The sequence below is a fragment of the Rhinolophus hipposideros genome (genome assembly GCF_964194185.1).
Source record: "Rhinolophus hipposideros genome assembly, chromosome: 24".
Classification (NCBI taxonomy): Eukaryota; Metazoa; Chordata; class Mammalia; order Chiroptera; family Rhinolophidae; genus Rhinolophus; species Rhinolophus hipposideros.
The window spans coordinates 11755800-11782075 of NC_138070.1; the positions used below are offsets into that span (position 1 = coordinate 11755800).

The window sequence follows — 26276 nt, forward strand, 5'->3', positions numbered from 1 at the left end:
CGTATAAAGGAGGTGAGGAAAGTGGGAATCAAACGTTCCTCCACCAGCTCCTGGCTTTACTCTCTCAGACTCTGCCTGGAAGTCCATCCAGCTGCAGCCTCTGACCCTTGTCATTTCAGAAGGTTCTGCGTTAATAAATCTTCCTCACCAGGAATGTTGGCGGGGGTCTTCCTCATTTGAGGTCCCAGCGGCTGCCTTCTCAGGAAGGGGAAAGGCAGCATGGGGCGACTCTGCTCTGTCTTTGCGGAGACAGGGATCTTCCCAGGCCTGCTTTAATGGGCAGTTCCAGTACCTGCAGGACACACCTGGCATAGTTCTGGGATTACTTCTTGAGGGTTAGGGGGATGGAGCAAGGCCGAGGGAATGGGGAGGGCTGGCCCAGCCCACGGGCCCCTGCTCTAGTTTTCTGTCCATCATCTTTAGCCCCAACGTTGCCCCTCCCTCGACGATCTTCCCTTCTCTCTCCAGCTCCTGAATTCTCCTTCTTCCCTCCTTCCTCTCCCTCTCAAGCCTAGTACCTGCTTATTGGTTGAAGGGAATGAGAGGACATGGGATTTTCAGGACAGGTAACAATTCTCCTTGCCCAAACTCTAGTCAGGCTCCTCTGAACTTGATGTAGGTGATGTTGGATCTGCCGGCAGTTTCTGAGTGTGGGCCGGGATCTTGTCTCGTGAAGCCGAAGAATGGAAACACGGACCAGGGAGAGGCAAAGAGTTTTGAAAAATAGGATAGTTTATAGAGGCAGGAGAAGAGGTTGCAGCTCCCGAGCGAGAGGGGGTCCTGAATGGGGGTGTCCCCCTGACTGAGGCAAAAGCTCTTACTTTTATATCTTCCCTTGCCTGCTTGGGGAAGAGGAGCTCTTTGAAGAAGGGAGCTTGTTTGAAGAAGGGAACTGGAGCCTTCTAAAGAAATTCGTCTACCAGGTTTGTTCTGCTTGCCCATCCTAAAGGAATTAGCAAAATAACCCACTCTGTATCTATCAGATCAGCTCCATTTGTCAGGCCAAAATGAATTTTATGATTAACCTCAAGACCTTGTTATATTATGTCCTGGAGCGAAGGAGTGATTTCAAATTCTGAAGTTTTAGGATATGGCTGTCTTTGTTTATTTTACCAGGGACCTCCCTGTCTACCTAGGGACAAGCTAGCTAACCTGTGTCAACCTCTCTTCTCAGCTAGGCCCCGACGTTGGGGGGTCTGTGTTCCTCTCGTCATTTAGCAGGAATCCTGCTCAGTTTAGCCGTGCTTCATATCTGATCATGTCCCATCTCTCATTGGGTTCGTCACCCTCCGCCATCTCCCAGCTGGCGTCTGATCAATCACCTGTCCTGCCCTCAGCTGGCCCGCTTAGCTAGAATCCCTGCCTTACTCCTGAGGTTTCCTCTTAGTAATTTTCCATCCACTGACCCCCAACCTGCTCCTTGGCTTTTACATTTGCGCTTCTCCTTATTCGGAGTCGAGCCCAATCTTTCTCCCCTACTGCAGCCTATACCTGTGACAGGAGTCTCTCCACCCCCCGCACCCCCCCCACCCCACCGAAGTCTGCCTTACTATTCTTGAACAAATGTCATGAATAACTTTTCCCGTAACAGGTCAAGGATATTTGTTCAGTAGACACCATAGCCCCACAGAATTTAGCCCAGTGGTTACTGTCTTCAGTCAGGACAGCTGGGTTCACGTCCCAGCTCGCCACCTTCTAGCGGCGGGCCTTGGACAAACGGCAAACCTCTCTGTGCCTCAGTTTCCTACTCTGTCAAATGGGGATGAGTGCCCTCCTCTCGCAGCTGTTGTGATAAAGGGATGCCCGTGAAATGCTTAGCCTAGCGCCTTGCACATCTTAAGCGTCAATTAAAAGTGATTTTGCTTTAGTAAAGGTGGCTGCTTTTATTTCTGGGAATAAAAGATGGTTGACCGAAACAAGCACCTCAGGTCAAACAGACCTAGTCTTGAATTTCTCCTTTGCTGCTTGCTTGCTCAGTGATCTGGGGTTAGCTAATTTAACTCTCTGAGCCTCTGTTTCCTCGTCTGTGAAATGGAAACAAACAGATCTAATTCTCACAGTTGTGCAGGTGAGGATGAGAGCGAATGTTTATAAACTTCTGGTCATTTCTCAGAGGGCTGAATACCGGATTGGCCCCTGTGGGGACAGAGCCCCAGAAAGCAGTTTCCAGGCTCTCGGCCTCATGTGGAGAGGTGCTGGCTCAGATAGTGGATGGCCGTCAGCTGTGGCTGGTTGGCCATCAGCTGTAGCCATTAAGCCATTGGTCACTGATATAACTGCCGCAGCTACGGAGGGGAGCCGAGGAGAGTGAAGGAGGAGACTGAAGGAGAGTAAGGAGAGTCGAGGAGAGTTGGTCGGTTGGCAGCAAAGTGGACAGCAGGTCGCACGTCGTGTAAACCCAGCCTCCAGTGAGACCATAGTGGTATGACTTCCCTACTATGGCTCCGTAGGTGTTCCTTTTTGGCCTCACCATGTCCTGCGTTCTTATGTGGGGAGTGGGAGCAGAGACCCTGCAGGCCGCCCCGCTGGACATTCTGCACGACAGCCCCCATTACTGTGCCTTGGGTAATGACACTCCTTCTTTTGTCTTAGTTTCCTCTAGAAAATGGGGACCGTAATAGTACCCATCTCATAAGCTTGCTGTGGGGAGTAAAGAATTTATTTTAAGCAAAGCACTCAGAATACTATGTGGCACTGTTCAATATTAGTTATTATTTCTATTATTATTCTTCCTCGTAGTAATGAAAAGTTGCTGGCCTACTTACTATGTGCCAGGCACTATGCATTACAGACCTATAAATTGGGAGCTCTTAGCCTACTTTACAGAGGAGCAAACAGGCTTAGAGAGGCTAGATGACTTGCTCAAGGCCGCCTGGAAATGGCAGAGTTACTATCACGATCATCCCAAGGATGAACATAGTGGTCTGTATATGGCACAACAGCCGCCAGAACCCAACACAGTCGCCATTCTCTGGTTCCGTGCTCCGAAGGCCCTCTCCTACCGCCACCCCTGAACCCTGGCCTGCATGTGAAGCCTAGTTGGGGTGATGGATGAGCAGAGACAGCTCTTGCTACAATGTAAACAAAGAACTATAGGTCAGTTCCAGCAGCCGACCCCCACCCGGGTTCCTGTTTGTTTTATCTCACAGCCAATCTCGTCAACTTGATCTTCTGCCATGAACTTCAGCTGTCCTCGGGAGCTTCTTGTGTTTCATGAATTATGCAGACTTAACAAAATGTGTGCACCACAGATGAAAGCGCCTGTTCTCTGGTCGGGAAGGCCTTTCTCTCCCCCTCTGGATGTTTCTCTTCCTCTTGCTCTCGCAGCCTGCGTCTCTCGACCCTGCAGAATGCCTTCTCTCTTCTTGTTCCATGGTTTTGTGTTAGTCTCACTATGGATTCTTTCTCACCAACTAAAAACACTTTGGGGGAATCCCAAGGGTTCCTGGATGAGCTTCTGGCAATTTCCCTGGGCAAGTTGAGTGGATTAGAACTCAGCATGGCTGGCTCTGATCATGTGGGTCAGGTCCAATCCGTAGAACAGGGGTACGTGGGCTCTTCAATCAAACGGAAAAGCCCTGATTTGTAGCATTTGCCAATTTCCACCGCCACTGTGGTGTATTTCAAACTACCAGTGTGACAACACTGAATAGGACCTTGGGAATAGATGCCCACAATCCGCTCTCATAAGCTGGCTCCAGGACACGACTGTGAGCAGTTCCCATGAGAGGTGGAGGCAGGTATTGTTATCGGGCCAGGTTTGGGTCCTGACCCTGCCACTTATTAGCTGTGTGAATTTGGGCCATTGACTTAACCTCGTGGAGCCCCAGTTTCCTCATCTGTAAATGGTTATGCTAATAGCCTTCTGTCTGGGGTTGTGGTCAGGGTGAAATGGGCTAAAATATGTAAAGTGTTCAGCACTTAAATCTGCCACACACAGTTCAATAAATGGTAGCTACACCAGGTCAGGCTGGGAAGGGCCTGCATCAGTCAGGATAGGCTGAGTGTTGCTATAGTAACAGATAACTCCAAATCTCAGGGTCTTAACTTTATTTTTCATTCTTCTACTATGACGAAGGTATGTCGGCACAGAGGTCTTTGCTTGCCCTCGCTTTTTGGGAAAGCGGCTTATTGCTGCTTCCATGTCGCCATGTTTTCATGATCACCATAGCACAAAGGAGAGAAATATGTTGAATTACATGCTCTCTTTTAAACCTTTTGCCCAGAAGTGGCACACATCACATCCACTCATATTGTGTTAGCTAACACAAGTGAATGGACATACCTAAATACAAGAGGGTGGAGAGGAGGAACCCTACTATGTGCCTGGAAAGAGAACCCAAATTCTTGATAGGCCGTCTTCACGATTCTCAGAATCTCTTAGATACCATTTTCTCTAGTGGCTCCTAATTTTTTTCATTAAGCATCTATTGTTAAAACTGAGCAGGGAGAGTAAGTGGGAAGCCCGGCTCTCAACATTTGCCAGCTAGGTAACCTTCGGCAAGTTACAGAACCTCTTTGGCCTCAGTTTCCTCATCTGTAAAGTGGGGGACAGAGTTTTCATCTTTCAGAGTAGTAGGGAAGCTTACCTGGGTTAGTATGGACAGTCACTGTAAGTGCCATGTTAGGTACAAACTGTCATTATTAGCCCACACCAATCCTATGAGGTTGGTATTATCATTACCTCCTTTTACAGATGGGGAAACTGAGGCTCAGAGGCGTTTCACTTGTCCAGACTCACACAGTTGGGAGGTGACTGCATTAGGATTGGAGTGTATACCTGTCTGACCCCAGGCATTCCACTTTTGAGGGGCCTGGCACTTTTTGAGAGGGAACCACCGGCCCCTCCCCTCCCAGAGAGACATCCTTGGCTGGGTCTGGGGGTTCTTCGGCAGACCAGGGACTATGGTGGCTAAACACAGCAAATCAGTGACCACTCATTAAAATGCAAACACACACATGGGGTTCCCGCCTTGCTTAAAGGAAACTTCTCAATTAACACAGAAGACCTTGTTTTGTTCCAGAGCTACAGGCCAGTTTGTTGTTGGGATCAATTCAATTGTTGACAATCAGCACAGGGAGCTGCCCACAAATCAACAGCCAAGGTGCCTTTTGGCGCAGGCGTGCGTGTGCTCCAACGGGGCTGTGCAAGCGGGGAGTGGGCTCGAGTCAGGTTCAGGTATTTCCATGCGGTCCTTGGTAAGAGACACATTTTATGTCACAACCAGTACGTGGCATGTGCACACACACATGCTCACACACACACACACACACATACACATGCACACACACACACACAACAATTGCAGTGGGATATTCTGCAATCCACTCCATTCCATTCCATTCCATAAACGCTAGTTTTAATCTACTAAATCAACTTCAGAGCACCATGAATAGGTTGCAGTCCACAGTTTGAAGACATTGGACAAGATTGTGGTTGTCCCACCCTGTATGGTAGGGAGGCGTCCTGTGTTGCCAGGGGTTAAGGTCAGGTCTGCCCACAGGAGTGAGACAGACCCCAGCACTGCATGTCAAATCCTACTGCAGCTTACAAACCCCGCCCTCCTCTCCAACCCTGTCCCCCCATGCGCCCCCTTACGAACGTCACCCCAGCTACACTGGCCGCTTTGCTCTTCCTGTAATACACCGAGCACACTCCCATCTCCAAGCCTTCGTGCTCAGCTGGTCCTACTGCTCTGACCCTTCTGCCTCTCCAGTCCTGCTTCCTTCAGTCTGTCTGCTTATCAGTAGATTGTTCCATCACCTGCCCCCTGTAAATGGCACACCCATCATCTTCTATATGATTACCCTGCTTTGTTTTTCTCTTTAACACGTAGCACTACTTAATACACGCGTATGTTTTGTCTACTTCTCTCCACTCAAAGCACAGGAAATTTATTTAGTTTGTTGTTGTAGCTCATCGTCTAGAGAAGTGCCTGGTACAAAGTACAGACTTAAGTGTGTCTCAAAGGCACAAAATAAACACTTAGGAAATATTAATGGTTATTTTACCTTCTAGGTTCAATTTGTTTTGTATAGTCTCAAACAATTTTTAATACAAGCTTTATTGAGAAATAATTCATATACTATATAATTCACTCATTTAAAGTATATAATTAAATGGTTTTTAGTATATTCAGAGACATGTGTAACCATACCACAGTTTTAGAACATTTTTGTCACCTCAAATAGAAATCTCATTCTCTATAGCTGTCACCTCCCCAACCTCCCACCTCCCCAGACATAAGCAAACACTGATCTGCTTTGTGTCTCATAGATTTGCCTGTTCTGGTCATTTTATATAAATGCAATCATATAATATGTGATCTCTTGTGACTGACTGCTTTCACTTTGCATAGTGTTTTCAAGGTTCATCCATGTTGTAGCGTGGGTCCGTACTTCATTCCTTTTTATGAATGAATAATGTTCCACTGTGTGCATATATTACATTTTGTTTATCCATTCATCAGTTGATGGACATTTGGGTTGGTTTCCTATTCTGGTTATTGTAAATAATGCTTCTATAAATATTCTTGTACAGGTTTTTGTGTCGACACATGTTTTCATTTCTCTTGTATAAATACCGAGAGTAGAATCATTGTGTCACATGGTACCTCTATGGTTAACCATCTGAGGAACTACCAGACTCTTTTCCAAAGTGGCTGCATCATTTTATATCCCCACCAGGCGTGTGTGAGGGACCTGATTTCTCCACATCCTTGCCAACATTGTTACATCTGACTGTTTGATTCTCGTCATCCGAGTGGGTGTGAAGTGATATCTCGTAGTTTTGATTTGTATTTCTCTGATGACTAATGAGATTGAGCATCTTTTCATGTTCTTATTGGCCACTTGTATGTCTTTTTTAGAGAAATATCTATTCATATCTTTTGCCCGAGTTTTGATTGGGCTATTTATCTTTTCATTGACGCGTTGTAAGTGTTTCTCATATGTTTAGATAAAAGGTCTTTATCAGATAATGATTGGCAAGTATTTTCTCCCATTATGTGGTTTGCTTTTCACTGTCACAAAACTTTTTTAATTTGGTGAAGACCAGTTTATCTAGATTTTCTTTGGTCGCTCATGCGCGTGGTGTCGTATTTTAGAATTCATTGTCAAATCCAAGGTCACGAAGACTTACGAGTATCTCTGTATTTTCTTCTGAGAGTTTTATAGGTTTAACACCTACATGTACATTTTTGATTCACGTTGACTTAATTTTTGTGTGTGGCGTGAGGTACCTTGCACTTCATTCTTTTGCACGTGGTTACCCAGTTGTCCAAGCATTGTTTGTTGAACACACTATTAATTTTTATTACTGGCTTGTTTACTTGTTTAGTAACTCGGTGGAGTATTTCAGGGAAGTATACTCCGCTCCTCATTGCAGTGTGAAGCCTCTTCTGTTGCTTCTCAAGGCGGCAGCCTGGGCTCCACCCACAGTCCCATTTGGATGATAGTGCTTTTGGCGAACTCTCTTTGATTGTTTCTTTCCCTGACCACACTAAATATTAAGCTCCCTTCATTGTTCTATTGTCATCAATGAAGCCCTGGGGCATAAATTGTCCCACAAACTAGACAATCCACAAGAGTCGAGTCACTAACAAAAATAGTCCTTTATATGTAGCGGTGCTGTTCTAAGTTTTCTTTACATACATTAATCATAATGTAATCCTCACAGTAACCCTATTACACGTCCTTTATTATGCTTAACCCTATCATGCCTCATTTACAGTGAGAAAATTGAGACACAGAGATTTTAAGTCATTTGCCCAAGGTTACGTGTGACTAGTAAGCTGTAGGGCTAATATTTGAGCCCAGGCAATCTGACTCCCAAACTATTGTGATACGTTGTCTAAAGTGTATAAAAAGTGCATAGTAAGTGCTAAATAAATAGCAATCAGTGAAGCTAACCTCCAATGAAAGAAAAGGATCTCTGATCTGGTATCTGGCTTTCTTTCTTATGAACTAGTCTGTCTCTGATCTTTGCCCTCCTCTTGAAATGACGAGACCTGAGACAACACCTTACAGTGTCATCTGCCTGCTACCTGGAGGATCACCTCATTCCTGAGAAAGCAGGCACCAGGCTGTATTCTAGACCTTGGCACCTCCAGCCTTGTCTCACCACCTGTAAACCCCAAATGCAGGCTCTTCCATGGTCAATAATTACCCTGTTGTTTTCCTGGTACATCTACATTTTTACTTTTCAAAGGTAGTTACATTTTTATTGCTCTGTCTGCCATCTTTGTGGAGAGCACCTACTGCCATGGCTTTGTATAAAGCAAATTCTCTCATATCAAATTTGTATATATCAAATTCTCTCACAGGTGGACTCCAGGAATGTCCCACTTCCTTTGATGAGCGTGGCTGGTTCTTCTCATTTGAGAAACCACTGTTACCTTGGGGAGCTGGGTGGGTTCCAAAGTCCCACACATTTCCTGAGAAAGTCACAAAGGTTATTGTTGTCAATTCTCAGCTACCTGCAAGACGGTCTCCTTCATAGGCAACGATTGAAATAATGACCAACGTGACATCTCGGTATTTGGGTATTTATTTTACACGATACTAAAGTATTGGTTTTTTGGTTTTTGTTTTTTTTTTTAATGTGAGCTAGAGTTGCATTATCTTTACAATATTTTTATGTTGAAGGATAACAGAATTAGAGTGTACAAGTCTTAAACATACAGTCATTCCCAAGTGAAGATGTAGAATATTTGCAGCATTCCAGGAGGCCCCGTCGATTTTCCGCATTCTCAGAGATGCCCAACTCTTCTGACTTCTATCTCTACAGATTCATTTTGCCTGCTGTTGAATTTCATACAAAATGGAAATCCCACTGTATGTATTGTGTCGTGTCTGTCCTCTCGTGCTCATCATGATGTCAGCGAGGGACGTCCATTTTGTTACATGAAGCAGCAATTGATCCCTTTTTACTGCTGCATAGTGTTCCGTCGTATGGATGTACCACAGTTTATTTTTCTATTCTTCTATGAATGGACACCGAGGTTGTTTCCAGATTGGGGCTGTTAGAAATAAAACACATACAAGTCTTTGTGTGAGCATATGTTTTCACTTCTCTTGAGTAAATGGCTAGGAATGAGTTTCTCTGGGTTACAGGGTAGCTGTATGTTAGTTTTATAAGACACTACCAGATCTTTTCTCGAAATGGTTGTATATTCTGTATCTCAATTGGGAATATTTTAGACTTTTGGTTGTTCCACATCCTAGCCCACATTTTATGGTGGTTAGATTTTTAAGAAACAGTTTTGATGGGCATTTGATGTTTTCTCAATCTGCTTTTAATTTGCATTTCCCTGAAGACTATCGTGTTTCTTTGAACATAAGATCTAGCCAGACAATCAACTCTAATGCGTCTTTTGGAGCAAAAATTAATATAAAACCCGGTATTATATTATATTATATTATATTATATTATATTATATTATATTATATTATATTAAAGACTGGGTTTTATATTATAGTAAAATAAGACTGGGTCTTATATTAATTTTTGCTGCAAAAGATGCATTAGAGCTGATTGTCCGGCTAGGTCTTATTTTGGGGGAAACATGGTAATACCATTGGATGCATTTTCATGTGGTAATTGGTTATTTGTCCATCTTCCTTTTGTGGAATATCTAAGATTTTTTGTCCATTTTTATTAGATTATTTTTCTTTTATTATTGAGTTACAGAAGTTGCTTTTATATTTTGGATACAAGTGCTTTATCAGATACACAAGTATGCATTTGTGACTATTTTTTCCTAGTTTGTAGCTTCCCTATTAATTTCCTTAATGGTGTCCTTTGAATGAACAGAGGTTTTAAATTTTTATGATATCAATTTATGAATTTTTAAAAATTTTATGGTTAGTATTTTCTGTATCCTAAGAAATGTTTTCTTACTACAACATATTCTCCCATGTTTCCTTCTACAAGCTTTATAGTTTTAACTCTGATGTTTAGCTCTATGAGTCATTATAAATTAATTTTTTTGTATAATATGGTATAGGGATTAAGATTCAGTTTTTTCATATGAGCATGTAGTTATTGCAGCATAATTTGTCAAAAAGACTCCTTTTCCCATAGAATTGCTTTGGCACTTTTGTAGAGAATCAATTGACTGACATGTGGGTCTATTTCTGGAATCTTTATTCTGTCTCATTGACACATTAGTCTCTTTTTCTATCACTGTGCCACACTATCTTGATGACTGCTATTTTATAATAATCAGGTTATATAAGTTCTTCTTCAAGATTGTCTTGGCTTTCCTAGGTTGTTAGGTGTCCTGCTAAAATTCATATGCTAAAATCCTAACCTGTAGTTCCTCAGAAAGTGACTTTATTTGAAGATAGGTTCTTTACAGAGATTATCAAGTCACAATGAGATAGGGTGGGCCCTAATCCAATCTGACTTGTATGCTTTGAAAAGGGGGAATTTAGACACAGACATGCACACAGAGAGAATGCCATGTGAGTATGGAGGCAAAGGTCAGAGTGATGCTTCTACAAACCAAGGAACACCAAATATTGCCAGAAAACCACCAGAAGCTAAGGGAGAGGCATGGAACAGATTTTCTTTCACAGCCCTCAGAACAAACACTTGCCAACACTTCAGCCTTGGACTGCTAGCCTCCAGAACGGTGAGATAATACATTGTTGTTGTTTAAGCCACCAGTGTGTGGTACTTAGTTACAGCAGCCTGAGCAAACTAATAATAAACGTTTTGTGTTTTCATAAAATATTTGGATCAGCTTGTCAATATCTTCCGTCTGAGATTTTGATAGGGATTGCATTCAGTTTGGGGAGAATGGGTATTTTAACAGCATTGAATCTTCTGATCCATGAACATGGTATATCATTCTATTTATTCGAGTCATCTTTAATTTCTCTTAGCATTCTTCTTTAGTTTTTAGTATACAGATCTTGCACAGTTTTAAATTGAATTTATTTTTAATTATGTATCTCGTGCTGTTGCTTTTGTAAATTCTTTTGTTTCCTAACATTGCTTTTCAAGTGTTCACTGCTAGTGGAAATGAAATTTGTTTTTATCACAAATTGACAAATCCTATGACCTTGCTAAATTCACTTATTCTAGTAGATATTTTTAGTGTAAATTCATGAGGATTTTCTACTTGTACAAGTAGGTTGCCTGTCACGACTGCAATTTGTTTAAAGTAATTTGCAGCAAGACAGAGCAGTGACTCCTTCTATGCCCTGCGTCAGGCCTGTAATCTCTCTGAACTTTGGGGGTCCTCACCTATTGAAGGATGTTTTTGTATGGACTAGTCTTTGAGCTTATATTCAGATCTAAGATGATAAGAGACCTGGCTCTGCCATATGCTTGTTTTGTGACTCTGGACAAAATACTACTTCTCTATGAGCCTTAGTGTGTTCATGTGTAAAATAGGCCTGATAATAGTCAAAAAGTCATTATGAGCAGCTGAAACTAATTTAAAAAAAGTCGTTATGAGGAACCAATGAAACAAAGTATATGAAGTACTTATCAGGGCATTTAGAAGATTGCACGTACTCAGTAACTGTTACATATTGCTGTATTATAAACTATATAGATACATATTTGGCCTTTGTCCCAGGTTCCTGGTGTAGAGCTTCTACATGCCTTGGAATTTCCTAAGTGATGGGAGTGCCTTTGGTTATTCATAACTTTCTGCCCCTTTCTAGACACTCGTGTTAATGAGGTGACTCAGGGTGGGGTTCTTAGATAGTTTCAGGATGGGGGCTGGTCATCAGTAGCCAAACTTGTGATTCAAGGGTGAGAAGCTTCAGCTCCTCCATCTCTGCAGAGGGGAAGGAGACAGGAAATTGCCTTATAAATATTCTTCAACGAGAATCGAGAATCGGAGCTTTCCTTGTATCCACATACTGGGATGGGAGGGTGGAGCTCGCTGACTCCTTGGGGACAGAATCTCAGCTCCTGGATCTCAGCCTATGTACCTCTTTGTCTGGCTGTTCATTTGTATCTTTTATAATAAACGGTAACAGTAAGCACATCATTTAGCTGGGTTCTGTGAATCATTCTAGCAAATTACCAAACCTGAGGAGGGAGTCATGGGAACCCTCAAATTTGGAGCTGACTGGACAGAAGTGTGGGTAACTCAGGCACCCCATTGACGGCTGGTGTCGAAAGTGGAGACAATCTTGTGGGACTGAGCCTTTAACTTGTGGAATCTGCACTGACTCCGGGTGGTCTCAGATTTGATTCTTGGACACTCCGTTGGTGTCAGAGAGCCAGAGAACTGGAGAATCAGTTGCTGGTGTTAGAAAAAGACAACACACCTGCTGTTGTTAGTAATCGTGAGAGCATTGCAGAGCTTTGCAGCTTACAAAGCACCTTCATGTTCCATGTCTCACTAGATGACCGAAAGAGCCTGTGAGGCAGGCAGAGCTGAGATGATTAGCGTCACTATGTTGATGAGTACGAGAAGCTCAGAGAGGTTAAGTAACATGTCTAAAGCCATCCAGTATGTAGGTAGGAAGCAGGGCTGCCACTCGGTTTTCTGACCTGGTGTCTTGTGCTTCCACAAATAAGAACAGAGTGGGCCAGGGAAGTTTTGGAAAGGCCAGCCCCAGCACTTGGGGACACGATCAGTAAGCTTCCTCTGAGGTGTGTGTGTGTGTGTGTGTGTGTGTCTTCCCAAAAGCCACCAGCTTAGGGCCGTGGCTCTCACACTTAAGTGTCTCCAGAGGAACATGTAAAAATCCAGTTGCCTGGGCCCCACACTCACAGCTCTGATTCATAGCCCTAGAAGGGCCCAAAACACCCCAGGTAATTCTCATATAGTTCTCCCACTTACCAAAACCCTTGCTTTAAGCAGCTCTTCTCGATCCAGGCTACACATGAGAGTCACCTGGGGAGATTTTAAAATGTGTAATGTCTAGGCCCTCCCCAGAACTACAGAACCAGAATCTCTGGCAGTGCAAAGAATTATTCCAGATAAAGCGGAACCACAGGTTTACCAGCTCATCTACTCCCTCTGCTCCCTGTTTCCTTCCTCTGTTACTTTGTATAAGTCTTGCTTTGTGTCTCTGTGTGTTTATTTTGTTTTCATCCCTTATGTTTCTTCTATCTCTGTCTTTCTGTGTTTGTCCTTCTGTCTGTGTCCCCCTGCACTGCCCCCTCCTCTGTCTGTGTTTTGTGTCATTTCTCTGGGTGAATTCCCTCAGCCTCTCTGTGTCTCTCCCTGTTCCCAGGGCGATTGCTGTGTGTATCTCTGTGAGTCTCTGCCTCTGATTCTTTGCTGTCCTGGCTCTCACTCTGACTCTAGGTCTCTCTTTTCTCCTGCCCACTGTGCAGCTCTCTGTGAAGCTATCTGTACATCTGAGCCTGTGTGTGTGTGTCTCCATTCTTCTTTCTCTATCTCCAGGTCCTTTTCTTCTCTCATACAAAACCCCTCCCTTCCTCCCACCTCTTAGCCTGCCAGCAGCTTTCCTGTAAAATAATAATAATAAAAAACTCTCCGGTGGAGAAGCCTGAAATATCTGGGCTGGACCCAAGACCCCTACCCCCCTCAGAAGGCTCAGCTCTAATCAGCAGCCCCTAGTGGGCCGGTCCCATTCTCCTGAAGGGCTTATCTCAGCCTCCTGTGCTGCAGAGATAAGGTGGCCTTTGTGGCAGGGTTGCCTTGGGCATGACCCTCAAAAGACGAGATAAGACAAGCAGGCTGTTGGGATCCTGAAGCCCCGCCCTCTCACTCCCTTCAGGCTGAAAACTGACCTTCCTATCACTGACCCTAAGAATCCCAGGGTACACGCGAGGGCTTGATGGCTGATCTAAACAGCACTTAGGATGATCAGACTCACTTCTTTTTCTGAGTTAATACTGCTAATTCATCATTAATTAAATAACTGATGTAGCCAATATTTATTAAACACCCTTGTGTACCATATTCGGTGCTGAGCATATAGCAGAAAAGACAAAAGATGCAATATTGTAAATCTCAACTATCATAATAAATGAAATGGACAGAGTACCTACTGTGTTCCAGGAGCTTAATTTATATAAGGAACTTTATACCAGAATCCCTTAAGAAAAGACAACTACCCCTTTTAGTGGAAAATAGTTTAATTATCTGTTTGTAATTATTATAGCTATTAATTTATTGGAGCTATTAATACACTGGACACTTAACTCTTCTGTATTCAGGAGTGATATTTAAAATGTTTAACAGATGATAAATTAACCAATAAGTATATTTGCCCCACTTCTCATTCTATTAACAATTAGTTGCATGAACAGCAACTCTGTCATTCATTCATTCATGCATGCATGCATGCACTCATTCATTTATTCTTTCTTTCAGCATATTGTTCAGGTCCCACTGGATATCAGAAAGAACATTATTCGATCCTAGGCTCTCAAACACATGCCCGGAGAAGCCATGCTGGTCTGTGTTTCTAGAGCCTCGGTGCTTTTAGAAGAAACCAGGAATCTGAATTTTCACGTAAAACCTTCTCATTTTCATGTTGGAAACAAAGGTAAAACTTAAAAAACAAAAAAGGTCATTGCACACAGCAAGCCAAAAATCTATGGGGGCTGCCATTTTAGTCCGTTTGGGCTGCTGTAGCAAGAATACCACAGACTGTGCGGCTTGCACAACAAACGTTTATTTCTCACTGTTCTGGAAGCTGGGAAGTCAAGGATCAGGGTGCCAGCAGATCTGGAGTCTGCGGAGAGCCCACTTCTGGGTTCATAGAGGTTTTTGCTTGCTGTGTCCTCACCTGACGGAATGGGGAGGGAGCTTTGGGGAATCGTCCCATTCGTGAGGGTTCTACCCTCACAACCCAATCACCTCCCCAAAGACTCCACCTCCTAATAGGGGTTTAGGATTTCAACATAGGAATTTTAGGGGGACTCAAATATTCAGTCCATAACAGCTGCCATTCCTGATTGAGAAGTCATTTCCTAAAATGGGAAGGGAATAAGAGGAACTTATATTTACTAGGCAGCAACGTTGTTCTGAAAATTGTACTACATGTTCTGCGGGGCTTCATCGTGAATAGTCATTGCACAAATATCTCTATTATCTTGTCTAATCTTTTCAACAACCCCATGGGACTAGTATTCTAATCTCTGTTGAGGAAGATTGCCAAATGAAGTCTGCAGGGACCCAATATGAACCATAAGGAAGCTTAATATTCTAACAGAATTGGAAGTGAACTAAGACGAGGAGAAGGCTTTTGAATTAGAGACCTGATTTTATAAGACCCGCCAGGTGGTCTTAGAAAAAGCATTGAATAGCCAGATGTTTGTCTAAAAACTGTCCTTTTGTTGATTGGGTGTCTTCACTAATTACTTTAAATGTGACTGCTCTTTCTTGGAACTGTCTTGCTTAGAGAGTTTTAACATGCTGGTATAGGAACCTGGCTCCCCTGTTATATAAAATGCATGTAACTCATAAAGTGATTCACTATTAATTAATTCGTGTCTGTGGTATTTGAATTCGACTAAGTAACACCATTATTCCTCTAATTTCTGATCTCTCGATGCTCCTGAGACAGTTCGGTTGTTTTACTGGAGTGTCTGGAGGAGTTGCATCTCGGAAAAGACAATTAGAAAACACTTCCTTTTACCCCCGTCTTCTGTCAGTTTTGCCTGAAGGGAGCCTCCTATAATCCAGGAGTCTTAAGAATCCCGGCACCTGTGAGGATTTCAGTAGATGAACTCCAAGGTCCCTGAGTATCTCTGAGTGAGGTCGTGGGTCTTCAAACCAACCCCGTGGAGATGTTGTCTGTTCTAAGATGTGAACCCCATGGATGATTAGATAAAAGGGATTGACAGTCAGAGTCACTGGAAGGCCAGAAGCAGGATAGCCCTGTTCCTTAGCGGAGTGGATCTTAAATGCTGGTGCGCGGTAAGCCACCAGGTTGCCTGTTTGAACGCAGACTCTTGCTCCCGATCCTCCATCCTGATACATCGGGAGAATCTATTATGGCAAAAGGCTAAGCTGTTGTATTAAGAGGTCCAATAATAATGTAGCTTAGAGGACAAAGAAGGTATTTCTCCCATAACATTAACATCCAAGGTGAGTGTTCCTTATGTATGGATATTTCATTTCATGAGATGTGGCAGATTAAGGATGGCCACACATTTTTTGACACTCCTCTCACGGAGAAATGAGCTTGATGTCCCCTCCTGTAGACTCTGGGCCGGCGCTGTGGCCACTTTGAACCACAGAATGTTGGGCCCAGGCCTTAAGGCTTCCATGTGTTTTTCTCTTGGAACACTCACTCGTGGAACTCAGCTCCCATGCTATGTGGAAGCCCAAAGCCTGTGGAGAGGAACTAAGGGTCCTGGCTGTCTCTGCCGACTAAACTCTCAGCCAAGGGTTAGAACTGACTCACCAACCACGGGCAAGAATCATGATGGAGCCTTCCTTCCCACCTGGGGGAAACCAGCCCCATCAATGCCTGCCCGAGTTGTAGATTCACCCCAAAACAATGACTGTTGTTTAAAGTGACTGAGCTATGGGGTGATTTGTTGTGCAGCTATTGATAACCAGACCACACAGGCACTCAGAGACTCAGGTGTCCTCCATAAGAGCCTCCCCCACCTTCTATAAACATGTCATTATCTTCTCAGTCAAAGCTGGATTCCTACCATGTGCAGGTTCCAGTCAATGGGAGAGGATGGAGAAGATGCATCCATTTCTTATCCACATTGGCTTGGAGCTGGCGCCCATGGCGTCTGCTCACGTTCCTTTGGTGAGAACTTGTCACATGGCCACATCTAATTGCAAAAGAACCGGGAAATATAGTCTGTAGCTATATAGCCATACCCTTAGCCACTAAGAAGAAAGGGGAGAATGGAGTCCATTGGATGTCTACCAGTCTGGACTGGGGCACAGAGATCTGCTTTTCTGCAAGCCTTCCAAGTGATTTTGATGTAGGTGGTCCAAGTATAGCATTGAAGAATATGAGTTTTGAACTCAGTGAGAGCTGAGTTTAAAACTAAATTCTACCCTTTACTATCTGGGTGACACCTCTGAGTTTCAGTTTCCTTCTGTATATAAAAATGCATGAAAAGTGTGAGCACAGAACTTGGTGCATAGAAAGATCTAGAAAGTTGGATGGAAGGAAGGAAGGAAGGAAGGTTTTTATTTAAATGAATCAAGTGTTCCATTCTATCTTTTAAACCATCAATACACTCAGTTTTTATACTTAAAATATCCCTTTTTACCCTCACATCAACCCTAGTCTTAGTCCCATTTTACAGACAAGGAAACTGAGACCCAGAAAAGTAAGCAGACCAAAAACAGTTAAATGTTGGTGTCAAAATTTGAGCCAAGATTTATTTATGATGATGTTTGATTACAAATGCTATATAAAAAAAACCAAGAGGAGCTCTTGATGGTTTAGGGGCAAGGAAGTGACATGTCAGAACTCTGTTGTGGCCAGATAAATTCGAAAGTGTCGCTATGAGATCTGTGGCAACTGGAGGCAGGGGAACCAGTTTAACACTGAGGTGAGGAGTTTCTGAATGAGACTAAATGAAGTGGAGGCTAAGTACCTTCCTGCCTCGTTCTCTGCAGCTACTTATCTCCAAGGAGGCAATTCCAGATATAGTAATTCCATTCTTCACTTGAGCATGCGTCTGCAAAACCGACTAGCCCACTCTCCCACTCATTTGGGTATGGCTTCCAATGTTTGTGTATGGCATTGGAGCTAGACCCTGATGGGTGCTTTCTGTGTGTCTCAGTTTCCCCATTTGGACGATGGGAATTACAAGGCCAGCTGGAGCTCTTTCGTAGAGATTCTATGAGGAAATGTATGGGAATATATTTTGAAAAGATGAAGTCATCAACTTGATGTTAAGATTTATTGTAAATTGAGCAAAACAAGACCGCAGAAAGCACTCATTTAAACTTCAATTTCGTGATTGATTCTTTGTGTCTTAATTTTATAAATTAAAATTTTCAGATATTAAAAGGTGAAGTAGTGGAGAAAGATTGGAAGATAGATTTTCTCGTGTTGTGGTTTCCATGGTGACCAAATTTCGGGCATCAACCACTGGCTGAAATATAAGTAAATAAGAAAATGATCGCAAAGTGCTTTGCACAGTGCCTAGCACATAGTAAACAATCACTATATATGGCATCAGAGTCACTGCCTACACGTAGATGCTTTCCATGAAGAGCTTCATGGGAAATTCCCTTCTGTGGAATGCTTCAGGCTGAACACTCTGAGATTTTAAAAAGTTCTAAGGCAGTGAGACTCTAAGGGATGGGACTTAGATAATGAGTTTGATTTGTGGGATCCCCCTTATTCTGAACCAACTGCACAATGGGGCTTCACCCATCCCAGTTCCTTTGTGCCCTGTTTAAGACAGCTTAAGAATATCAAGCTCAGAATATTCTCATATTGTCTTTTAGATGCTTTATCATTTTTTCCTTCCACATTTAGATCCACAATCCACCTGGAATTGATTTTTGTGTATAGTAATGCAGTAGAGATCAGGATTCAGATTTTTCCATACGAATGGCCAATTGACCTAGCACCATTTATTGAAAAAGTCACTGTTTCTCCATCGCTCTCCAGTGGCACCTTTGTCATAAATCAAGTGTCTGGATGTGTGGATTTTTTTTTCTGAGGGCTTTATGCTGTTCCATTGGTCTATTTATCTTTCTTGTATCAAAGCATGCTCCATTAATTATTCTGGCTTTATAATAACTCCTGTTATCCAGTAGTGTAATTTATCTGACTTTGTTCTCTTTTTTTGTGTGATAATCTTGGCTCTTTGATTTCCCACACATATTTTATAATTACCTTGTAAATTTCCACCAAAACAAGAAACTTGCTGGGATTGTGAGTGGCATTAAAATCTCTAGATCAATTTGAGAAGAAGTGACATCTTTACAATATAGATTCACTTTTTTTCTCACAACAACCTTGTGAGTAGGTTCTATTGCCATCCCCACTGACAGTTGGGGCACAGGAATGTGAACGAATTCAGTGACCGACCCAGGAAGAGAAGTGGGCATGGTGTGCCCCATCTGGACATATAGCTTTGACATGGTTTAGAATTACAGGCTCATGGTCATAATACGAAGCAGAGTGACTGTGGTCAGTTTTATTGTATTGCTTTTAAATTTCCTAGTAACCATGCACTCTGTTCCTCTTGGCACCAGGAGTAGACCACTTCCACTGCCCTTGGTAAGCCTGTGACCTCCTCCTGCCAATCTTATTCCCCTATGCAGAACTTTAATTTGGAGATGAGCAATGTTGGTAAACAGACACTGGTGGAATCCATCTTTGAGTAAGCATCGTGGCCCATCTTTTTAGGGGCAGCAGTGGCCAGGGAAGGGGGCGGGGGAGGGGCATGGTGTTTCAAACCCAGAGTCAATAACGTTACCTGGGGTGTCCATACATCGTCTTTGCTGAAGTGGTTACTTTGGGTTTCATTCCTGACGATCTAATCCCCAATTATGATTCTTTGACCCTCATTAGCGAGACCAGAAACTTTTGGCTGGCATCACAATTTGTTTTCCCCTGTTAAACTTGGTCGGAGTGCTTTGATTATGTAACTAAGGATCTGGATTACCTTGTATGGGTATCTGGATGGGTAATGTCATTGCCAGTAGGATTATTAGTCACGCCTCCTCTGCCCCGCTTACACCCTGCCATCTTTCTGCACGGCGTGCTAACCCAGATTTCCAGAATGCCAACTCTTGCTCAGCCCACACCCGCCAGACACCTGCTTGTCTAGAGCCAAGGATCAGACAAATACCAATTAGGACTTGTATTGTCAAGCGGGAGGGTAAAATGAGTGGTGTTTCTGTTTGCAGCAACCCCACATTAGGAATGACTCCACGTGTTCAGGAGCCCTCCAACTCCCCCCTATTTGGCATGCGGTAAAGGATACCATGTGGAAGGAGCCAGCATGCTGCTGGCTAAAGGACCCATAAATCATGCTGTGGCCATGGGGAAGCAGCTAGGCTTTCCCTGGAAAGGCTTTCTCGTCCAAGGTACCATTGGTAACGCGGTGATTCGCAATCATAATAAAAATAAAAGTAATAGGAAAACCACGTAGAGGCAATTCCACTGCCTACCGGATTTTTAATTTTCTCGAGGATGCCAGAGGCAGTCTTGGGCCCATTCCTTCTCAGTGAGGCCCATTAGGAAAGGCTTGCAAAGTCCAAACTGTGTTTACAGCCGTTAATTAGCCCGACTTGTAAATAGGCCCATAAGCTTCAGTTGGGTATGCTCTCCGGTCCCTGGCATGGGGTTGTAGTGCAGAGGCAGCAGATATCATTGCGTCAGTCAGCAGTCTCCTGCCCTTCTCTCTCAGCTCAGTTCTCATCAGATGTTGCCTTTTTGGAAGTGTGGAGAGGGAGGATACCGCACAACCAAGCACCGGATGAGAGTGGCTCTGAACCTCCCTGGGAGGCTGTGGACCACAACCGCAGGGACGGATGGCCTCTCACTAGTTTCCATAGCAACACTATCTTGTGGGTGTGTCAGCCAGCATTCTTGGTGGCAAAAGACAGAAACCTAACTCTGGCTTTCTTCAACTAGAAGAGACTATATTAGGAGGATATGGGGGGTGCAGGGAATGAATGATGGCCTCGAGGACCAGGTTTGCAAAGGAATAAGCCTCAGGCATTGCAGTGAATGCCCAGCAGCAGAAATGTCCTGCCTCACAACTTCACCATCTCTACATCCTTCAGTCACCAGCTCAGGGTTCCAAGGCCCTGGCAAAAGCATGTGACGAGAGGGACCCGAGTCATTCTCTTTCTCCTTTATGGCTTCCACGGTCGCTAGGGGCACTCATCCAGAACCACTCTCAATGGGAGAGCTCCCCAAATGGAAATCAGCATGCCAGCAGGAAGAGGAGTTGTAGACTGGATGTCCCCCAGTGCCAAATGTCTCTCTCTCTCTGGTCTAATGTGGTACCTAAATGTGACACGTTGAACTGAATTCGCTACCTTCTAAGTGAGGTGTTTCCCCAAGAAGGAAGAAATGAGAAAATGTGATTTTTTTCCCTTCTGCGTATGGACCAGAGACAGCTTACGATGTACCAAAAACTATGGTAAACAATGCCCATACATTATCCTCACAACCCTTGAAGTAGGAACTGTGAATATTCCCATTTTACAGATGAGCAAAACGAGGTTCACAAAGGTGAAGTCTCTTACCCAAAGACACACCGGGGGAGCACAGATTCAAACCTGGATCCATCAGACTCCAAGTCCGCGCTTGTAACCATTCCATATACTTCCTCTTCCGGCTTCTGCTTTGGGGCAGAGCACATGGAAAAAGACAAAAGGGCCCTCAGTCCCACAGACTTGATTGCGGCCTGACCGAATAAAGGAACATATCTAAACATAATATATAATAACGTGCTATCGAAAGGGAATGATGAGGCTGGGGAACAGAAAAAGGAGTGAGTGACAGGCAGGAGGGGACCAAATCCACTACTGTTCAGGTACAGGTGGCCATGGGCCATGGGGCTCTGTGGCACCTGAGCCTTTGGTGGCAGGTACGTATGGTATCATTTTGCAACTCGCTTTTTTCCTATTCAAAGGGCAAAAATCAGTTTTTCGAATTCCTAGGGAAGCAGTGTGACTTTTGGAGCCAGGTGGCCCGAGTTTCAATGGCCCGTATACTTGTGTGATCCTGGGTAGGTTACTTAACGTCTCAGTGCCTCCAATGCTCTCTGAGCTTAGGGATGAGAGAAACCCGCCTCAAGGGCTGTTCCAAGGATTAAGGGGTTCAGTGGGTGTGAGCGCTTAGGAGAGCTTCTGGAGGAGCTCACCTCTCTCGGATAGGGGTGTACGGATATTACTATCTGTCCTGATTGTGGCATAGTCCCTTTTGCTGCTGCAGAATATTACTGCATCATTACTCCCCTGTAGACGGATTGGATCATTTTCCAACTTTTGACGGTTACAGGCAAACTCGGTTCTGAAAGTCGTTGCGCACCCCTCCCTGTGGGCAACCCATCTATCTGCATTTTTCTCTAGGACACATGCCAGGAAGAGAAATGTCCGTATCCTAGGGCACGGGCACTTTTCAGTTCTATGAGTAAGCACTGCCAAACTGCCCTGCCAAAGGGACTGAACCAAGGAGCATCTGTCATTAGAGTGGGATGGTCTAGTTCGTACCTGGTGGAATCTGCCTTTGAGGAGAAAGCCAGCCTCCCTTCTTGCTCATTAAGCCGTGTCTATTTTGGGAGCTCAGCTGACATCTCTGGCTGCGCCCCTCTTCACGGTTCCAGCTTCGTGTCCTCCAGCGGTTCCTTGCCATTGTTTTTCCTTCCTGACTCTTATTTAAGGCGGCCAAGCGCCTTCGGAATCCTGGGTAATCGCAGCAAACAGTGCGCAGATTGGAATGTGGACTCGGGGGTGCTGAATGGAGCTTTTTGTAAGGAGTCTTTGGCGTGATTTCAGCCTGAAATGGAGCACTTTGCACTCAGCCTAAATTGCTTCAATCACACCTGGCGTGCAGGGTGTGCGCTGCAGACAGGCTTTATATTTTTCAGGAAGCGTTCGGCTGCTTTCTGTGCCTTTGGAAACAGGACACCAGCTCACTGGGGGAGAAGGGATTTAAAGCCAAGCGCCCGGCTTCCAATAGCACTTTCCTTTCCAGAGGGAGTAATTCCTCAAGGTAGAGAAAAGGGAAATGTAGTCACTTAGGGCCACAAACTGACCATCATAAAATTCCCTTTATTTTTATTTATTTATTTTTGGAAGTGTATTTGCCAAACAGAGGTGGAAAGATGATCTAAACATCCAAATAAACACCTTAGCAGCTCCTTGGAAAAGATGCATTTAACGTTACCTTATATTTTCCCATTTCTTCTAAAAGTTTGCCCCTCGCCCCTAGTTAAGGTTGCTGCATTTGGTCAGCTATCTCCTGGGGTACCTATTTCGCTTTATTTGCTTTCTCTGCCCAGAAAACAAGAAAGGTTTTGAAATAAATGTCTGCAATGATGTCTTGCCCTCAGACGCTAATGAGATGGTGAGGCAGAGTGTTAGACACTCAATGTTTACATTCAAATGGAAATATATAATCAATTTTTCAAACAGGGCCTCCTATTTACTTTTTAAATACACTTATGGGACTAAAGCAAAATGGGGGAAAAAAATCACCACCTTTAAGTAATATTGGCTGAGGCAGCAACTTCTGGTGAGCTACAGCCCAGACTACGTATAGGGATCATTGTTTCCACGAATGCATGAGTACACCAATGAGTCTTCGTTGTAATAAAAAAAAAAAAGTGCATTTATTTCTTCGTTGGGCATAGCGTTATTTTAGGCACTTTTTCTAATGCTGGTGATTCCTCAGTAAAATGACACTTCTTCAGGGGACAAGTGAAAACGTCGATCTTTCAAAATGAATAAAGTCGAGGTTCTATTAGTGTATTCATTTGACCATTGCTAGATGGTTTGAGAAGTGGGTGAACCGTGAGGGTTAGGGAATCTTAGAGATGTGGATTGGAATCCAAGCTCACCCATTTACCAGCTGGGCAGCTGAGGGTCTCTTTGAGTCTCTTCATCCACATCTGAAAAATGAAAAAAACAAAACAAAACAAAAAAATGCTGAAAGAAGGGCTGCGTTATCAGAAAATAGAAGAAAACCCACTTCAGGTAATAATTCAAAATATTTTCCTATTATGGGGGTAACACGCTATGAATAATAAGATGGACTCATCTTTATTGAGGGTTTGTTGTGTGCCAGGCACTGAAGAGCTTTATTTGCATTAATTATGTAATTCTAAGAACTTTATTAGGTAGGTATTAGTAAGTAGGTACTAATATTATGCTGGCTTTAAGGATATTAGTTAATTTATTCAACAAATGTTTATTAAATGAGTTTGCATTCCTCAGTAAAGTAGGATTAGTTGGTTTGTTCATTGACATATTTATTGAGTATCTACTATGTACTAAGCAGTGTGCTAAATTCTGGAGCTGTGTTGGTAAGCAAAATGAGCCCCCATCCTTGCTGTCATGGAAATTAGAGTTTGGATAGGGAGACAGATCATATTCAAATAATGTCAAAAAATGGGTGACTTGTTACAAAGTGAACAAAATGATAAGCACAGGAACTTATTTCTGACAAAGAAATCTGCTCTAGACCGGCGCTGAGATCTAAAGGAGGTGCTGGAATTAAATGAGGACGAGGGCATGGATGTGGGTGTGTCCCAGGCAGAGGGAGCAGCCCTTGCAAAGGCCTGTCGTGGGAGGAGCCCCACTGTAGTGAGTTAGCCCCCCTACCCTTCCCTTAACCATTGTGATCTCTGTCTCTCTGGTCCTGGAATGTGATAAGGATCAGGACATGTTCCCAGCAGTGGGCCACGTTTTTCATTAAGAGGGTCACTGTGCTTTGTGGGGAAGAGGAAAGGTATGCTACAGCAGCTGGGGTTATGACTATAACCCTCACTCTTGTTAGAAAACTTGGCTCTAGGAGCCTTGCCAAAATTTCCATGCATCCCCAGATGCGATGAGACGAGACCCAGGTCAAAGTGAAGAGAAGTAACCACTTGGGATAAAGCCTAAAGAATCAATATGGCGGCCCAATTGGCCACTGACGACATGGAAAGTCTTGAGGGGAATTGTTGTTGCAACCCTTGTGGAACAGTTAAATGACATGGTACAGGAATGATGGAGACAGGATCACGGAACTGTGTGACACATGTCCTGGGATCTTATTATACCGTATCCGACTTGAGCTGGAGCATCTCAAAATTGAAATTCCTCTCATGGGTGGTGAGTGTATGTGCACGTGCTAATAACTGAAAGTCTGCCAAGTATTTTAACACTTCTGAAACAAAATGGAATACAATTGCGAGATTTTTGTAATTGTGATTGTTATTGATACTCTGCTTCTCAGCATAGAATATTCTTGTTAAAATATGCTGTGTTCTGCCAAGACCAGAACATGAGTTGGGGTATTGCCAGCCACAAGGTCCTTTCTCCGCTATGTGTGAGGACATGTGTGTGCACGTGTGTGCACACACGTGCACGTGCTTGCGTACATAAGGGTAAACACAAGGCATAGAAACAAGGAAGAATTTATCTGATTTGTAGAAGATCTCAGAAATCGCCACTGGAGCCTGCTTAATTGAGAAGTCTCCTTTCATTGAGGAATAACCATGAAATTGTTTTATTTTCCCCAGTAACTGCTAGGAGGATAATCTCTGTTCCACTTCCCCACCCACGTCTTCCTTTCCTGCTACCTGTTAAGTCAGTTAGGTCCCATTACTTTCCATCTCCTTGAGTTATGAAAACAGCCTAGTCGCCAGGCCATTTTTCAACTCCAATCTTATATTTTATTCAGATTTCCCCTTTTGCTTCCCAGCATTGGCTGGACTTAGCAGATGGATCTGGTCTGTCTCTCCACACTTTCCTGCTCTTTTTCCTTTTCCCTTCTGTATTGAAGTGGGAAGGAGGAAGAAGATATTTTTTTTTAATAGATTTTATTTTTTGGAGTAGTTGTAGGTTCATAGAAAAATTGAGCAGAAAGTGCAAAGAGGTTCCATATACTTCCTGTCCTCCCCATGCACAAGTCTCCCCCACTATCAACACCCCCACAAAAGTGGGACATTTGTTACAATCAGTGGATCTACATGGACACCATTGTCACCCAACGTCCATAGTTTCCATTCAGATCACTCTTGGTGGCGTCCGTTTTATGGGTTTGGACAAATGTGTAATGACATGTACCCACCATTACAGTGTCATATGGAAGAATTTCCCTGCCCTAAAAATTCTCTGTGCTCTGTCTATTCATCCCTTCCTCCTCCCTAATCCCTGGTCGTCACTGATAATTTTACTGTCTCCATAGTTTTGCCTTTTCCAGCATGTCATATAGTTGGAATAATATACTACGTAGTCTTTACAAATTGGCTTCTTTCACTTGGGAAGTTTCCTCCATGTCTTTTCATAGCTTGATAGCTCCTTTCTTCTTAGTGCCGAATAATAGTCCATTTTCTGGCTGCCCCACAGTTTATTCATCCGTCACCTGCTGAAGGACATCTTGGGGGCTTCCAGGTTTTGGCAATTAAGAACAAAGCTGCTATGGACATCTGTGTGCAGGTTTCTACGTGGACAGAAGGGTTCGGCTCCTTTGGGTAACTACCAAGGAGCGTGACTGCTGGGTCCTATGGTAAGAGTACGTTTCGTTTTGTAAGGAGCTGCCAAACTGTCTTCCAAAGTAAAGTGAACTTCGCATCCCCACCAGCAACGAATGCGAGTTCCTGTTGCTCTGTGTCCTCTCCAGGGCAAGGTGTTGTCAGTGTTTTGGGTGTTTGCCCTTCTAAG

At 43.6% G+C, this 26276-nt stretch overlaps 1 long non-coding RNA gene across 1 annotated transcript; it reads right to left on the reverse strand.

The window, feature by feature from the left end:
- Positions 1-8612: 8612 nt before the first annotated feature.
- Positions 8613-22263, reverse strand: LOC308492262. Its single transcript, XR_013992487.1, has 3 exons — positions 22119-22263; positions 21150-21247; positions 8613-9020 (listed from the first exon to the last, which is right to left on the reverse strand). It is a non-coding gene; the product is annotated as an uncharacterized lncRNA (long non-coding RNA).
- Positions 22264-26276: the final 4013 nt, after the last annotated feature.